Source organism: Malaclemys terrapin, chromosome 7 (genome assembly GCF_027887155.1).
Source record: "Malaclemys terrapin pileata isolate rMalTer1 chromosome 7, rMalTer1.hap1, whole genome shotgun sequence".
Lineage (NCBI taxonomy): Eukaryota > Metazoa > Chordata > Testudines > Emydidae > Malaclemys > Malaclemys terrapin.
The window spans coordinates 25,662,929-25,681,303 of NC_071511.1; the positions used below are offsets into that span (position 1 = coordinate 25,662,929).

General features: G+C 44.1%; 1 protein-coding gene across 2 annotated transcripts in view; it reads left to right on the forward strand.

Moving 5' to 3' along the window:
* Nucleotides 1-377: 377 nt before the first annotated feature.
* ERC2 (ELKS/RAB6-interacting/CAST family member 2) overlaps nt 378-18,375 on the forward strand; it is an 866,973-nt gene continuing 848,975 nt past the window's right edge. For both annotated transcript variants that reach the window (XR_008445768.1, XM_054035803.1), the window contains exon 1: nt 378-578. The gene's annotated coding sequence lies outside the window, so the exon portion shown is untranslated. The remainder of the gene's footprint in view (nt 579-18,375) is intronic.

An 18,375-nucleotide genomic window follows, 5' to 3' on the forward strand; every position in this document is an offset into this window, starting at 1 on the left:
AATGTTGGCCTTTTGAATAGAGGCAAGAGAATAGTTTAATCACAACTGGCTCTGCATGCAGACTATTTAATTTTGGGCTGTTTTAAAACCATCAGCCCTTCGTCCTTTCAGACCCACACATATTAGATGGGGATAGTGGAACCCCTGGGTCTGCAATGAGTGGACAGAGACAAATACTGGGGTGGGAATCCATGGGGTTGCAGTGCCTGTGGTTGTGCTGCTAGAGCTCTTTTTGCTCTGTTCTTAGGGAGTTTGCTGCTGCCCCTTGTGGCAGGTTGCTCAGCCCTAATGAAAACCCAGCTCCTCGGGAATGCTGGGAATGTTGAGTCAGGGACTAGCAAGCCAGAGAGCCAGGCTCGCAGTTTACTGAGGGAGACTCGCTGAGGGACAGAAAGACGAGGGATAGAAATACACAAACCTCTCCTGACTGCAGCAGACTCCCTCTCTCCCTTGCCTCTTAAATGTTCGCCTGTTCCAGCTCTCCACGCTGCCTCTTTCCTCACTGTAATCAGCTGTCAGCTAGACTTGATGTTGTAAAATCCATGTGAGGAGGAAAGACAGATGCAATGATTTGAAAGGTGAGAAGCTTAAGCAAGAATATGGCCATAATAGATTTTTGTGTATTAATTCTGATTAACAAAATTGTTATATATTGCTGTCGAAAATTATTTAGTGGCTGAAAATGAAGGAAGAAATGGCAAAAAAGGGGTTTTCCCCCCCAGCCCTTTAATACATTGCAATAAATGTGACCAAGTGCACATCTTATTCTAGTAGCAATGAGTGCCTCTCCCTACAGAATCGTCTACATACCTTTCTTGCAATTTCTCTTATAATCAGCCATATAATTGTCATGTTTGTGAACAGTTTACAATTATTATTATTATTGTATTAAAGTCTAGCATGGAATTGATGAGAATTTAAAATTCCTAGCTTTGTAGACCATATAATTTGTAAAGCTTGGTGGGTTTTTTTAAAGACAAACGGTGTCAGAAAAAAAACTGATTCATTTTTTCTTTTTGTGGCTGGGAATAGGAAATCAAGAGTCAGAGTAACAGGATATTATTTTGCAGTTATATAATGAATGAATACTTAGTTGGGTTGCACGTTTACAATGCTGTGTGGGTTTAAGGATCATTTTAGGTGGCCCAAGATTATGATGCAGATGATAAACCCAGGAATATATTTATCATACAAACAAAAAAAAATTTCTTAAAGAGCTGGAGTAATAATGTGATGGGGAGAAGGGTGGTGTCTTTTTTATTAGTGTGTGATTGATTTCTAGGCGGCTACCTGCTAAGCCTTGTGATGGATGGAAGGGAATCTACTCCCTTAGCGGCGAATTGATATTTCCCTTTTGATAGACAATCCAACAGGCCACTTGCACTGGCAGAAACTGGCTCGTTGCAATGAGCACGGCCAATGCGTGCAGCCAAGAGGAGGGCAAATCCCACTTGTCAGGGATAGTTTCCTGCTCTGGCTTTTTAAATCAAGGGTTTCACTTAACCATTTGTTATTTTCCCAATCAGTTGTGGGCCCGGTTCCCCCTCGCCTTCCGTGCCCCTTCCCCACAGCTCCACCAAAGGGGGGAGGAAGCCTTCTGTAGCCCTTTCCCCTCACAGGCGGGCAGCGTTCTCCCCCTAAGTGGCTTCTGCGCTGCTCCTTCATTTCCCTAGGGCGCTGGGCGGTGTAGAAAGAGAGACTCAGCACCTGTCTCGGCCCCCTTTCCGTGCCGCCCCGCGGGAGGGGAGGACGTGCTACGCGCCAACTCCCCCGCCCTGCCATCACAGGGACACAGACAACTCCTCTGATGCCTTCCCTAGCCGCTCCCCCCGCGCTCAGGGCGATGAGCGAGGGACACCCCCCCGTAATCTTAGGCTCCCTCGCAGCACTCAGTGCACCGTGAGGCTTGTCTCTGCGCCCGCAGGCTCCCCTCGCATGCTGGGGTGTGAACACCACCAGCCCCCAAGATTATTGCAGCTTCCACCCCCCTTGCATGGCACGTGTGTGAACGGACCCCCATCCCCAGCGGCCGGGGAGGTGCTTTTTCTCCCCCGAGCCTGCTCCAGGAGTGAGAAGGCTGCAGCCCATCACGCTGCACAGGTGGAGCGGGAAATTTCCTCCTGCTTCTATGGAGGCAAGAAGCTCCCTCCGCCCCACAGCACCGCCCGCCGGCTCAGGGGGGTGAGACTCTCACCAGGCTCCCGGATAGCTAGGGAGGAAATGGGCTCAGTTCGGTTCCCTTCTCTGCCCGCTGGGGGAAGGAAGAGAGACACCGCCCCATGAACGAGAGAGGTGGCTTCCCATCTCCTTTAGCTGCCCCGGAGAAGGAGAGGAGAGAGTGAACCCCATCTCTTCCTCACTGTCGTCTCCCTGGGAAGAGGAAAAGAGACTCCTCTCTTCAATGGGGTATGTTAGTGAGACACTTCTCCCTGCTCTGTGCCAGAGGGGTAAAACTCCTTCCCAGGCTCCTCTTGCTGCTATGGTAGCAGGGGAAGGACTTGCCCCACCTCCCCTCACTGCCCATAGATGGGTGAGGAAAAACATATGTTCTGGGTCCCCTGAAGTGCCTCCTGGGGGAGAGGAGAGACTCCCAGTTCCCTTACTTCCCTATACATGGAGGGGAGAAAGAGTCTCTCCAGGCCCTATTATTGCCTTATGTGGTAGCAGTGAGGCAGACAGTCTCCCCAGATCCTTTCACTTTTTATGATCTGGGGGTGGGAAGAGACGGGCTGCCCAGTTGGTGCTGGAAGCAAGTCCTTGCTGCTAGGATGTTGATATGGAGGCCCAATTTCCTGACTCCCCTATGCTGGTATAGGAAATTGACTCTCTCCAGGTCTTCTCACTGCTTTATGGAAGTAGAAGGGTTTAGAGGGACACCCCCAATATTTGTGCATTTGGAGACCTTCCCTCAATAGTTCTTACTGCCCTATGTGGGAGAAAAGGCTCTGCCCACCTAAACTATTCTACTGCCCCCATAACATAAGAATGGCCACACGGGGTATGATCAATGGTCCATCTAGTCCAGTATCTTGTCTTCTGATAGTGACCAGTGTCAGATGCTTCAGAGGGAATTAACAGAACAGGACAATTATTGAGCCCCGTTGTCCAGTCCCAGTTTCTGGCAATCAGAGGCTTGTTGACACCCAGGGCACCGGGTATCCCTGACCATCTTGGCTAATAGCCATTGATGGACCTGTCCTCTATGAACTTATCTAATTCTTTTTTGAACCCAGTTATACTCTCGGCCTTCACAACATCCCTTGGCAATGAGTTCCAGAAGTTGACTGTGAGTTGTGTGAAGTACTTCCTTATGTTTGTTTTAAACCTGCTGCTTATTCATTTCGTTGGGTGACGATGACCCCTGGTTCTTGTGTTATGTGAAGAGGTAAATAATAATTCCTTATTCACTTTCTCCATACCGTTCATGATTTTATAGACATTTATCCTATCCCCCCTTATTCGTCTCTTTTCTAAAATGAGCAGTCCCAGCCTTTTTAATCTCTCTTCATATGGAAACTGTTCCATGCCACTATTAACTTTTTGCCCTTTTCTGTACCTTTTCTAATTCTAATACCTTTTTTGAGATGGGATGACCAGAACTGCATGCAGTATGCAAGGTGTGGGTATACCATGGATTTATATGGTGGCATTGTGATATTTACTGGCTTATTATCTGTCCCTTTTTCTAATGGTTGGCTTTTTTGACTGCTGCTGCACATTGAGCAGACAAGTTCAGAGAACTATCCACAATGACTCCAACATCTCTTTCTTAGCAAATTTAGACCCCATCATTTTGTATATATAGTTGGGATTATGTTTTCCAGTGTGTATTACTTTGCACTTAGCAACATTTGAATTTCATCTGCTGTTTTGTTACCCAGTCACCCAGTTTAGTGAGATCCTCTTGTAACTCTTCACAGCCAGCTTTGGACTTAACTATCTTGAGTTATTTTGTATAGTTGACTCTTTTCTTGATCATTTATGAATATGTTGAACAGCACGGGTCCCAGTAGAGATCTTTGGGGAACCGTGCTATTTACCTGTCTCCATTCTGAAAACTGACCATCTATTCCTATCCTTTGTTTCCTGTCTTTTAACCAGTTACTAATCCACGAGAGGATCTTCCCTCTTATCCCATGATTGCCTGGTTTGCTTAAAAGCCTTTAGTGAGGGACTGTGTCAAAGGCTTTCTGAAAGACCAAGTAAACTATATTGACTGGATTACTCTTGTCCACATACTTGTTGACTCCCTAAAAGAATTCTAATAGATTTAAAAGGGAAATCATGCCTCACCAAAAGCAAAGTTGACTCTTCCTGCAACATATTGTGTTTATGTCTGATAATTCTGTTCATTACTATAGGTTCAACCAACTTGCCTGATACTGATGTTAGGCTGTAATTGCCAGGATCACCTCTGGAGCCTTTTTAAAAAATTGGCATTGCATTATCTATCCTCCAGTCATCTGGTACAGAGGCTGATTTAACTGATAGGTTACATACCACAACTAGTAGTTCTGCAATTTCATATTTGAGTTCCTACAGAATTCTTGGGTGAATGCCATCTGATCCGGTGACTTATTACTGTTTAATTTATCAATTTGTTCCACAACCTCATCTATAGACACCTCAATCTGGGATAGTTCCTCAGATTTGTCACCTAAAAAGAATGGCTTAGATGTGAGAATTTCCCTCATATCCTCTGCAGTGAAGACCAATGCAAAGAATTCATTAAACTCTGCAACAGCTCTGTCTTTTTTGAGTGCTTCTTTAGCTCCTTGATCATCAGGTCACCCCACTGATTGTTTGTTTGGCAGGCTTTCTGCTTTTGATGTACTTAACATTTTTTTTGCTGTTGATCTTTGTGTCTTTTACTAGTTGTTCTTCAAATTATTTTTTGGCCTGCCTAATTATATTTTTACATTTGACTTGCCAGAGCTTATACTCCTGTCAGTCTTCCTCAGTAGGATTGACCTTCCAATTTTTAAAGGATGCTTTTTTGCTTCTGACCACTATGTGGTTTAATCATGGTGACATTTTTTAGTCCCTTTACTGTTTTCTTTTTTCTTTTTTGGGTGAGGAGTATATATATAGTTTGAACCTCTATTTGTTTTCAAATACAGTAAAAGCTGCCAAGAGAGACCACTCATGGGAGTTAGCAAAAGTGGTCGCTTGTAAGAAGTGGGCTCTCTTCAAAGGTTTGAACACCACAGAGTGGTGGTGTTCCAAGGCCTCTGCAAGCCGTCACTCTTGTCAGGTGGTCTCTCTTCAGAGGTGGTCTCTAAGGGTATGTCTACACTACGGGATTAATCCGAATTTAGATAATTCGGATTTGAGAAACAGGTTGTATAAAGTCGAAATGAGTGCGGCCACACTAGCACAGTAATTCGGTGGTGTGCGTCCAAGTACCGGGGCTAGCGTCGATTTCTGCACCGTTGCACTGTGGGTAGCAATTCCATAGCTATCCCATAGTTCCCGCAGTCTCCTGCGCCCATTGGGATTGTGGGTTAAGATCCCAGTGCCTGATGGGACAAAAAACATCGTCGCAGGTGGTTCTGGGTACAGCCTCACTCCCTCCCTCCCTCCCTCCCTGCATGAAAGCAACGGACGGCAGACAACCATTTTCGCGCCTTTTTTCCTGGGTGGGTGAACACTGCAGACTCCATACCACGGCAAGCATGGAGCCCGCTGAGGTCAAGACAGCACTCATGAATATTGCAAACACCTCGCGCGTTCTTGTGGAGTTTATGCTCAGCCAAGACCAGAAAAACGAGGCGAGGAGGCAGCGGCGGCGGCAGCGCAGCGACAAGCATGATGAGGACATGGACACGGACACGGACACAGAATTCAGTGAAACCACAGGCCCAGGTGCTTTGGAGATCATGTTGTTAATGGGGCAGATTCTATCCATGGAACGCCGATTCTGGGCAAGGGAAACAAGCACAGACTGGTGGGACCGCATAGTGTTGCAGGTCTGGGACGATTCCCAGTGGCTGCGGAACTTTCGCATGCGTAAGGGCACTTTCATGGAACTTTGTGACTTGCTGTCTCCTGCCCTGAAACGCCAGAATACCAAGATGAGAGCAGCCCTCACAGTTGAGAAGCGCGTGGCGATAGCCCTGTGGAAGCTTGCAACGCCAGACAGCTACCGGTCAGTCGGGAATCAATTTGGAGTGGGCAAATCTACGGTGGGGGCTGCTGTGATGCAAGTAGCCAAAGCAATCACTCAGGTGCTGCTACGAAAGTTAGTGACTCTGGGAAATGTGCAGGCTATAGTGGATGGTTTTGCTGCAATGGGATTCCCTAACTGTGGTGGGGCAATAGACGGAACCCATATCCCTATCTTGGCACCGGAGCACCAAGCCACCGAGTACATAAACCGCAAGGGGTACTTTTCAATGGTGCTGCAAGCACTTGTGGATCACAAGGGACGTTTCACCAACATCAACGCGGGCTGGGCGGGAAGGGTTCATGACGCTCGCGTCTTCAGGAACACTACTCTGTTTAAAGGGCTGCAGCAAGGGACTTACTTTCCGGACCAGAAAATAACCGTTGGGGATGTTGAAATGCCCATAGTTATTCTTGGGGACCCAGCCTACCCCTTAATGCCATGGCTTATGAAGCCATACACAGGCAGCCTGGACAGGAGTCAGGAGCTGTTTAACTACAGGCTAAGCAAGTGCAGAATGGTGGTAGAATGTGCATTTGGCCGTTTAAAAGGTCGCTGGCGTTCATTATTGACTCGCTCTGACCTCAGCCAAAGAAATCTCCCCATTGTTATTTCTGCTTGCTGTGTGCTCCACAATCTCTGTGAAAGTAAGGGGGAGACCTTTATGGCGGGGTGGGAGGCTGAGGCAAATCGCCTGGCTGCTGATTACGCGCAGCCAGACACCAGGGCGATTAGAAGATCACACCATGAAGCGCTGTGCATCAGAGAAGCTTTGAAAACCAGTTTCATGGCTGGCCAGGCTATCGTGTGAAATATCTGTTTGTTTCTCCTTCATGAAAACCCTCCCCCTTTACTGACTGATTTTCTGTAAGGAACCCACCCTGCCCCTTCCCCCAGCTTTCTTTCAAACCAAATAAAGTCACTATCATTTAAAAATCATTTATTCTTTATTAATAGATTAGAAAAAGAGGGAGGGAACCCGGGTGGTATTTGGGAGGAGGATTGCTGGGAAGGAAAAAGCCACAAAGAAAAGGTTAAAAAAATGACAGCCTTTTGCTTGGGCTGTCTACTGGGGTGGAATGGGAAGGTGTACGGAGCCTCCCCCCCCGCGTTCTTACACGTCTGGGTGAGGAGGATACGGAACATGGGGAGGGGGGAGGGTGGAACAGGGGCTGAAGCGGCAGTCTGTTTTCCAGCAGCCGTTCCTGAACCTCCACCAGACGCCGGAGCAGCCCCAGCGTTGCATCCTTCATCCTCTGGTCTTCCTGCCGCCATCTCTCATCTCGATCGTCTCTCCTCTCCTCACGTTGGTCCCTCCTCTCCTCACGTTGGTCCCTCCTCTCCTCACGTTCACTGACTTCTTTCCTATACTTTGAAACTGTTTCCTTCCACTCATTCAGATGAGCTCTGTCACTCCTGCTGGATTGCATAATTTCAGAAAACATGTCCTCCCGCGTCTTCTTCTTACGACGCCTTATCTGTGATAACCTTCGGGATGGAGGAGGGAGGCTTGAGGAATTTGCAGCTGCTGTAGGGAGGGGAAAAAAGAGAGAATTGTTTTAAAAGCTACATTTTGCAGAACAATGCTTATACTCTTTCACGGTGACCAACACTGTTCACATTACATAGCACATGTGATTTCTGTGCAAGGTCGCATTTTGCCTCTTAATGCTGAGTGCTTGTGGCTTTGCTGCTAGAGATCACAGGTCTGGGCAACAGAATTCGGCTTGCATGCGGCCATGGTAAGCCATTGTTTTACAGCTTCTGCACCCTCCTTTCCCACATACCAAGCATAGCCTGTAGAGTGCTGCAGAAGCCTGGCCAATCTCAGCCAGTTGGGGGGGGGGCAGTGTGGGGGGGCTTGTCTGGGCCCCTTCAGGCAAGTAGAGTGCTGCGGTTTTTCTGTTAACATTCAGCAGCACCAGAAAACAAACTAACCCCCCCCCCCGCCATGAATTCTCTGGGATGATCACGGTACCCCTCCCCCCACCGCATGGCTGGTATCAGGGAAGATCCCTGCAGGCACCAAACTACCCCCCCCCCCGCCGCCGACCCCCCCCCTCGCCATGAATTCTCTGGGATGATCACGGTACCCTCCCCCCACCGCGTGGCTGGTAACAGGGAAGAACCCTGCTAGCCAAACGCGGAAAACTTCAGGGCCAATTTCCCATCTGCGCTTGGCTAACTGCAGGGAAGGATTTATTTTCCGCCACAGGCAAACAGCCCAGTAGGAACGGCCACCTCTGTCCCCTTAATTAAGTTCCCGTATTTCAACCAGGTTACCAGGAGTGATATCACTCTCCTGAGGATTACACAACAAGATAAAGAACGGATGTTGCTTGAATGCCAGCAAACACCGGGACCATACGCTGCTAGGCTTTGTCAGGCAATGATACCAGATTACTTGCTGCAAGCATGGCGTGGTCAAGTGTCCTACCATGGAGGAGGGAATAAGGATGCACTGCCCAGAAACCTTCTGGCAAGGCTTTCGGAGTACCTCCAGGAGAGCTTCATGGAGATGTCCCTGGAGGATTTCCGCTCCATCCCCAGACACGTTAACAGACTTTTCCAGTAGCTACAGACTTTTCCAGTAGCTGAACTGACCGCGAATGCAAAGTCAGGCAAAGTAATCATTAAAAACCGTTTGCTTTTAAAACAAGTTTTATATTTTAAAAGGTAAACTCACCTGAGGTCCCTTCCATGGGGTCAGAGTCTTGGGTACTGGCTTGGGAGGCTTGGGAGGGTACTTCAGTCAGGGTGAGAAAAAGATCCTGGCTGTTGGGGAGAATGGAGTGCTGTGTGCTCTCTGCAAGCTCATCCTCCTCCTCCTCCTCCTCTACCCCATCGGCAGAATCCTCAGGCGTCGAGACTATCCCCGACCCAGAATCCACGAACAAAGGTGGGGTAGTGGTGGCAGCCCCCCCTAGAATTGCATGCAGCTCGGCGTAGTAGCGGCATGTCCGCGGCTCTGACCCGGAGCGACCGTTTGCCTCCTTTGTTTTTTGATAGGCTTGTCTGAGCTCCTTGACCTTCACGCGGCACTGCTCAGAGTCCCTATTGTGGCCTCTCTCCATCATGCCCTTGGAAATTTTTTCAAAAGTTTTTGCATTTCGTCTTTTAGAACGAAGTTCTGCAAGCACTGAATCCTCTCCCCATACAGCGATCAGATCCAGTACCTCCCTCACGGTCCATGCTGGTGCTCTTTTTCGATTATCAGCCTGCATGGTTACCTGTGCTGATGAGGTATCTGTGGTCACCTGTGCTCTCCATGCTGGGCAAACAGGAAATGAAGTTCAAATGTTCGCGGGGCTTTTCCTGTCTACCTGGCCAGTGCATCCGAGTTCGGATTGCTGTCCAGAGCGGTCACAATGATGCACTGTGGGATAGCTCCCGGAGGCCAATACCATCGAATTGCGGCCACACTAACCCTAATTCGAATTGCTAAAATCGATTTTGGCGCTACTCCGCTCGTTGGGGTGGAGTACAGAAATCGATTTAAAGGGCCCTTTACATCGAATTAAATGGCGTCGTTGTGTGGACGGTTACAGGGTTAATTCGAATTAAAGCTGATAAATCCGAATTAAAGTCGTAGTGTAGACCAGGCCTAAGGCAGGTTTTACTGTAGTTACCATGCAGCTTGCAGGCATTTCACTCTTGTGACTGTTCTTTTAATTTCTGTTTAAATAGGTTCCTCATTTTTGTGTAGTTTGAAGTTAAATGCTTCTGTGGTGGATTTCTTTGGTATTTCCCCTCCTCCTTAAAGAATGTAAAATTTAATTACATTATGATTGCTATGACTGAGCAGTTCTGCTCTTGGGCCAAATACTGTTCTACACTTAGGACTAAATCAAGAATTGCCTCTCCCCTTGTGGGTTCCAGGACTAGCTACTCCAAGAAGCAGTGGTGTCTAGAAATTTTATCTCTGAATCCCATCCTGAGGCGACAATTACCCAGTCAATATGGGAATAGTTGAAATCCCTCTTTATTATTGGGTTTTCTGTTTTTGTAACCTCTCTAAACTCCCTGAGCATTTCACAATCACTGTCACCATCCTAATCAGATGATTGGTAGTATGTTCCATCTGCTATACTCTTATTATTCAAGCATGGAATTTCTGTCCATAGAGATTCTATTGTAGTGTTTGATTTTTCATTTAAAATTTTTACTATGTTTGACTCTATATGCTTTTTCACAAATAGTGCTACTCCCACACATGTGCAACCTACTCTGTTATTCCTATATATTTTGTACCCTAATATACCACCATTGATTACAATCATTCCATCAAGTTTCTGTGATGCCTGTTATATCATTATCTTAATTTAATACCAGGCACTCAAGTTTACCCATCTTAGATTTAGACTTCTAGCATTTGAAGACAACACTTATAAAATTTGTCTATATTTAGTTGTCTGCTTTCATGTGATGTATTTGGATGGGATTGTTTTTTGTTTGATTGTTTATCTTCTGTTCCCACCTGTACTTCTTCAACTTCTATCCTTTCTTCTTTATTAGGATATAGAGAATCTCCTTTAATAAATCGTTCCCTAAGGGATGTTTCTGTCTGAACTGTGTGCTTCTGTGCACTTGTTGGCTTTCCCTCAGCCCTTAATTTAAAAACTCCTCTACAACCTTTTTTATTTTACATGCCAGCAATCTGGTTCTGTTTTGGTTTAGGTGGAGCCCATCTTTTCTGTATAGGTTCCTTCTTTTCCATAAGGTTTCTAAATTCCTAATAAACCTAAATCCTTCCTCCCAACTCCACCATCTCATCCACTTATTTAAATTCTACAATTCTGCCTGTCTAAATGGCCTTGTGTGTGGAGCTGGAAGCATTTCAGAGGAGCATTCCCCCAAGGTGAAAAGGAAAAAGAGATCTAAGGCCATTAAGGCCTGTGTGTGTCTTCTTCAAAGACAACTTCTCTCCCAGTATTTATAGTACTTCTATCCATCCTAACATGTTATGTTTTTGATCTAACATAGACTGTGAGGGGCAGAGTCAGTAATTTTTATTCACTTTAAAAATACCCTAGGTGAGGTGCAACTTTGTAATATTCTTGCATGAATTTTTGCAGTGCTGAAAGGCTGATGTACTTGCATCCGAAGAAGTGAGGTTTATACTCACGAAAGCTTATGCCCAAATAAATCTGTTAGTCTTTAAGGTGCCACCAGACTCTTTGTTGTTTTTGTAGATACAGACTAACACGGCTACCCCCTGATACTTGTGTGCTCTTATGTATATCTTTTCCAGTCTTCAGGGTTCTTTACTGTGTATCCTCAACGTATTTTTTCAATATAGATGATAGTCTTTTGGATGCTTTTATGTGTATTTGGCAATGTTGAGGGTGGCTTACCAGATGCTTTGATTTTTAGTTTGCAATGTTAATGCTGTATTTTCATAACTTTTTTGCTTTTATTTTTTTCATAGTCCTTGAAGCAAGACAAGTGTTACTTAAATGGAAAAGTAGGTAACTTCATTTTGAGAATCACAGGTCAGCAGGGAAAACTTGGGAAATGTAAAATATACCACATTCTTAGAAACTGCATCAAAAACCATGGGTCTAGAGTAGCTTTGGCTTCAGGCTTGCAAAATTAAAACCCAGTGACTGAGACTTTACAAAATTGAAAGCAAAACCATCACTCCCTTTTTGTCCCTCTCTAGCTTGTACCAGCAATGGTGATTTTTCTGGGCAATACTAAAAAGAAGAAATAGAAAATATAGATCAGCAGAAAAATCAATTAAAATTGTTTCAGAGCATTTTTGCCTTTAATTGGGTTCCCTTTTTGTTTGAGTGTGTGTTAATGACTCTTTAAAAAATAATCCTTTTGAAGTAAAGTGGATTGGATTTATGCTAGGCTATTGCTGTCCATATCTAATGTGTGAAGTAAACTGGTTGGGTTTTTTTTCCTGTTCTGCCTCAGAATGATTATAGGCTATATTTGGGGTCTAGGCAAGGCTATAAACTTAGATATCAAATGTGCATTTGTACAGAAAAAATTTGGGCATGAATCTTCATTCTACTAAATATTGGTTCCTGAGCTTCAACTTTCGTGCTCTGTGTTATTATTTATACCAGACAACTGGTGCTTTTTATCTTTTTGATAAATTCCAGTGTTAAGGACAGAGGTAAGAGCTTCAGAAGATATTTAAAATTAGTGTAACAGTTTTGGCTCTTTTCAGGGAAGTCTAGCAATTTACTTGGTTTATTTGCCTGTGATTTCTAATCCCCACTTCTTAAAGTAATAATTGGTTCTTTTCTTTTTCCATGAAGAAACTGGTCCAGCAAGGATCATGGTGATTCTGATAGTGCAAGTTAGGCCTTGTCAGCCATGGGGTCCAGAATTTGGAGAGAGGTTGCTGTCTTCCTCTCTGGAACCATCTTCTATCATGCGTTCAGTATGTCTATAGAACCTCATTTATCTATGTCTGTTGATGTTGCTTTTGAAAAGGTTTTCCTGAGGTGATAGTGTTTTTTGTAGCAGAGAATCACTATGCTAATACACTTGCATGGCAGCATACTACCACACATGAGAGATCTTTTGGAGCTGGTGCTGGTGAAAACGGCTTTAGTTTCCCATCATTTTTAGTCTAAAGATATCCAGTCTCTTTCCAGGGGAGTCTGGACAGTGGAGAAATATTGATTGTCTTAGGGTTCAGGCAGCAGTCTTTAGTAGCATATAGCTTGCCTTTGGTTCCAGTAGGAGCATATTCCGCCTCTTTTCCCCCCTGCCCTCCCTTTTAATGGCAGTGGATAGGGTACATTTGAGGATAAGAGCTTAGTTCCACCGTAGGGTTGCAAGCTATCCTTGAATGCCTAGGTAGATTTGCCCTTTAGTTGCCTAGAGAAATTCCTCACTTCTGAAGTCATGTTCTGGAAATAAGGAGCAGATGAATTTTCTGGGCTAACACAGACCATTCTCCAAGAAACCTACTTTTACAGTATAGCACTTATTTTAAGTGAGAATTTGGAACTACTACCCTCTGGCCAGCCTGCCTTCTTTCTTTAATGATCAGATTACCATTTTTTTCAAGTGTTGTTCCATTTCTAATTTGTCTATTTACATATTTAACAGTTTTAAGCTGTTTGCATGTCATGCTAATGCATTTTATGGTATTGCTCTGACTACTCCTGGCCCAATGCTGCAATAGAACCTAGTGGTTGGTGTTTGGAAAAATGGAGAATAAGTATTTTAGCAAGTAAAATGATTGGAAAGATTGTGCTTTAGAGTTTAAAATAATTAAATTAAAAAATTCTAAAAATGTAGGATATAAGCATGAAAAGATAAAGGGAGGCAAAAGATCTGAAAAGAGAGTAAGATAAATGGTAGCTTTACCTGTGAAAACTGCTAGTGTTATTGTCATTCAGATAACTGTGTGCAGTTGGGATAGGTGTTGCTGGAAAAGGGGAACTGGTATGACAGATTGTTAGCTGCCTTCTGGTTATCAGTGTGAATGCAAGGGAAACAGACTCGTTTCAGGGGAAGTGAGAGAAGTAGAAGTACAGTGCTGCCACTCATGCAATAAGGGTATTGTTAATAGGATACAGAGCATTTTACCTCCAGGTAATTAGTTCAGATCCAGTGCAGCTGATGTAAGGTTAGTAAAATAGGATGACTGCTCAGTGCAGTTGCAAATGAAGTTTACAAAGTCCAACCTCACAAATGGAACCAATAACATCCTTTTGATTCCCAGAGGCCATTAACTGAATTCACCTGGAGATGGTCCCTTCATGTCAAATTTTGAGGGAGATTGCATTGCTGCTGCTCCTTTAGTCTTCAATGCTGTTAACCCAGCACCTTTCACAGGCAATAAAATTAATTTAAAAATTAATTTTCCAAGAGCTACATGACCAACGTAGTATTTTGTTGTGTGTATGTTATACCCTGTATGAATCTTCTGTTTTCTAAAAAAAGACCTCCTAGGGTCTAAATTTTTCTGTGACCTCATGAACTATGTCTTTACAATTTTCTCCCATCTCCCCTCTTCCAAAAAGAAACATTATTTTTTTGAAATACAGCTTCCTTGTTACATCATTCTTTGAATACTGAGACAAGATTAGCAAAATAGTAGAACATGATAAAGCATAACTGCATTCAGTCTTGGTTCTTTTTCTGCTGCTACTACAGGAAGATACAGGTGCTCCTAAATGCTTCTTTTGGCCTCCTTCTTTGGAAGAAACAGTTTGCTGTGAAAGGCGTATTTACTTTTGATTGCCAAATATTGGCAGGTATGCTGTACTGTGGCTTTTACACAGACATCTTTAAAAAAAAAAATTGTAAATCTGCTCAGACAACTCTTTTTGCTAAGTAGAATAACACTGAAAACAGATGTTAGATGTTCATATTTGATGTCTACAATGATGGCTCACAATTTCTTATGAATTGGCATGGATAATGCTTGAACAGATTAGGCTCAACTTTTGTACTAAGGCAGGAAAGGAGGGTGTAACACAACAGAAAAGTACTATGAAATATTTAATAATTATTCCCAGTTGTTTGGGAATTTAGTTCTGTCTCCTCAAAAAAATGGCAACTCCAGTAGCAGAGATAACGAGGTTAGTTCAATCAGGGAGGATGAGGCCCTCTTCTAGCAGTTGAGGTGTGAACACCAAGGGAGGAGAAACTGCTTTTGTAGTTGGCTAGCAATTCACAGTCTTTGTTTAATCCTGAGCTAATGGTGTCAAATTCGCAAATGAACTGAAGCTCAGCAGTTTCTCTTTGAAGTCTGGTCCTGAAGTTTTTTTGCTGCAGGATGCCTACCTTTAAATCTGCTATTGTGTGTCCAGGGAGATTGAAGTGTTCTCCTACAGGTTTTTGTATATTGCCATTCCTAATATCTGACTTGTGTCCATTTATCCTTTTACGTAGGGACCGGGTCCAGTTTGGCTGATGTACATAGCAGAGGGCATTGCTGGCACATGATGGTGTATATTACATTGATGGACGTGCAGGTGAATGAACTGGTGATGTTGTGGCTGATCTGGTTAGGTCCTGTGATGGTGTTGCTGGTGTAGATATGTGGGCAGACTTGGCATCGAAGTTTGTTGCATGGATTGGTTCCTGAGTCACTATGGTGCGGTGTGTGGTTGCTGGTGAGAATATGCTTAAGGTTGGCGGGTTGTCTGTGGGTGAGGACTAGCCTGCCTCCCAAGGCCTGTGAAAGCGAGGGATCGTTGACCAGGATGGGTTGTAGATCACTGATGATGCGTTGGAGAAGTTTTAGCTGAGGTAGGTGATGGCCAGTGGAGTTCTGTTGGTTTCTTTCTTGGACTTGTCTTGCAGCAGGAGGCTTCTGAGTACACTTCTGGCTCTGTTGATTTGTTTCCTTATTTCCTTGTGCGGGTATCATAGTTTTGAGAATGCTTGTTGAAGATCTTGTAGGTGTTGGTCTCTGTCTGAGGGGTTGGAGCAGATGCGGTTGTACCTCAGCACTTGGCTGTAGACGATGGATTGTGTGGTGTGTCCGGGATGGAAGCTGGAGGCATGAAGGTAGGCATAGTGGTCGGTGGGTTTTTGATATAGGGTGGTGTTAACGTGACCGTCACTTATTTGTACTGTGGTGTCTAGGAAGTGGACCTCCTGTGTAGATTGGTCCAGGCTGAGGTTGATGGTGGGGTGGAAGCTGTTGAAACTGTGGTGGAATTCTTCCAGAGTCTCCTTCCCATGGGTCCAGATGATGAAGATGTCATCAATGTAGCGTAGGTAGAGAAGGGGCGTGAATGGACGAGAGCTGAGGAAGCGTTGTTCCAGGTCAGCCATAAAAATGTTGGCATATTGTGGAGCCATTCGGGTGCCCATAGCGGTGCTACTGGTCTGGAGGTGTATATTGTCACCAAATTTGAAATAATTGTGTCTGAGGATAAAGTCACAGAGCTCAGCAACCACTTGTGCTGTGGCATTGTCAGGGATACTGTTCCTGACAGCTTGTATTCCATCTGTGTGTGGATGTTTGTGTAGAGAGTCTCCACATCTATGGTGACTAGGATGGTGTTTTCTGGAAGATCACCAATGCATTGTAGTTTTCTCAGGAAATCAGTGGTGTCACGGAGATAGCTGGGAGTGCTGGTGGCGTAGAGTTTGAGTAGAGAGTCCACATACCCGGACAGTCCTTCAGTGAGAGTGCCAATTCCAAAGATGATGGGGCGTCCAGGATTTCCAGGTTTGTGGATCTTGGGTAGTAGATAGAATAACCCCGGTCGGGGCTCTAAGGATATGTTGATATGTACCTGTGTTAGTGTAGGGAGTGTCCTGAGTAGATGGTGCAGTTTCTTAGTGTATTCCTCATTGGGATCTCAGGAAAGTGGCCTGTAGAATTTGGTTTTGGAGAGTTGTCTGGCAGCCTCCTTTTGGTAGCCAGACCTGTTCATGATGACAACAGCACCTCTTTTATCAGACTCTTTGATTATACTGTTAGGGTTGTTTCTGAGGCTGTGGATGGCATTGCATTCTGCATGACTTAGGTTATGAGGCAAGCAACGTTGTTTTTCCACAATTTCTGCCTGTGCACGTCGGCGGAAGCATTCTATGTATAGGTCCAGACTGTCATTTCGACCCTCAGGAGGAGTCCATATGGAGTTTTTTCATAGATTCATAGATTCTAGGTCTGGAAGGGACCTCGAGAGGTCATCAAGTCCAGTACCCTGCCCTCATGGCAGGACCAAATACTGTCTAGACCATCCCTGATAGACACTTATCTAACCTACTCTTAAATATCTCCAGAGATGGAGATTCCACAACCTCCCTAGGCAATTTATTCCAGTGTTTAACCACCCTGACAGTTAGGAACTTTTTCCTAATGTCCAACCTAAACTTCCCTTACTGCAGTTTAAGCCCACTGCTTCTTGTCCTATCCTTAGAGGCTAAGCTGAACAAGTTTTCCTCCCTCCTCCTTATGACACCCTTTTAGATACCTGAAAACTGCTATCATGTTCCCTCTCAGTCTTCTCTTTTCCAAACTAAACAAACTCAATTCTTTCAGCCTTCCTTCATAGGTCATGTACTCAAGACCTCTAATCGTTCTTGTAGCTCTTCTCTGGACCCTCTCCAATTTCTCCACATCTTTCTTGAAATGCGGTGCCCAGAACTGGACACAATACTCCAGTTGAGGCCTAACCAGCACAGAGTAGAGCGGAAGAATGACTTCTCGTGTCTTGCTCACAACACACCCGTTAATACATCCCAGAATCATGTTTGCTTTTTTTGCAACAGCATCACACTGTTGACTCATATTTAGCTTGTGGTCCACTATAACTCCTAGATCCCTTTCTGCTGTACTCCTTCCTAGACAGTCTCTTCCCATTCTGTATGTGTGAAACTGATTTTTCCTTCCTAAGTGGAGCACTTTGCATTTGTCTTTGTTAAACTTCATCCTGTTTACCTCAGACCATTTCTCCAATTTGTCCAGATCATTTTGAATTATGACCCTGTCCTCCAAAGCAGTTGCAATCCCTCCCAGTTTGGTATCATCTGCAAACTTAATAAGCGTACTTTTTATGCCAATATCTAAGTTGTTAATGAAGATATTGAATATTCTTCTTGTGCTGTTGGTGGGAGGGTATCTGTGTATCAGTGCGCTGTTCAGTGTTATCTTGAAAGTATTCTTTGAACAGGATGCTATTCTATTGTTTTCCTAAACAAAAATAATGTTCTTATTACTAAAAGGAAAAACTGATACATGATTTTATTCTGCAAATAGTTGAGTGTGTATAATTTGACTAACCGGAGTAAGTCCTAAAGAATTCAGTGGAAACTACTCCTATACATAAAGGTTTGGGGTGTGTGTGTGTGTGTGTGTGTAAGTGTTTGCATAATTTTTAAAGGCACTTTAGGAACCTGTGAAATGAAAGGATGAATTTTTATTTATTTAATAACAGTGTTAGTAATCAGATATAGAATTGTACACAAATTTGCTCAACTAGTTATAGATTCATTTGAGTACTTTGTGTGTTTGTAGATATATATAATTTATTTTAGAGAATCTTGAGGCAGTTTTATCATTACTTTCAAGTCCTATCTCTGAATTCTTTATATGAAAATAAATAGCTTATCTTTAAACTCCCTTCCTATTATAAATAGGTCACACTGTATGCTTAGTGTATTGACACTTTGTGCTTCAAAAAGTTATTTAATTTATAATCATTATGTCTGTGTATATGTAGACAATCATAGATATTTGAGGCACTATAGGCATGTTTTACATGCCTTCTGGT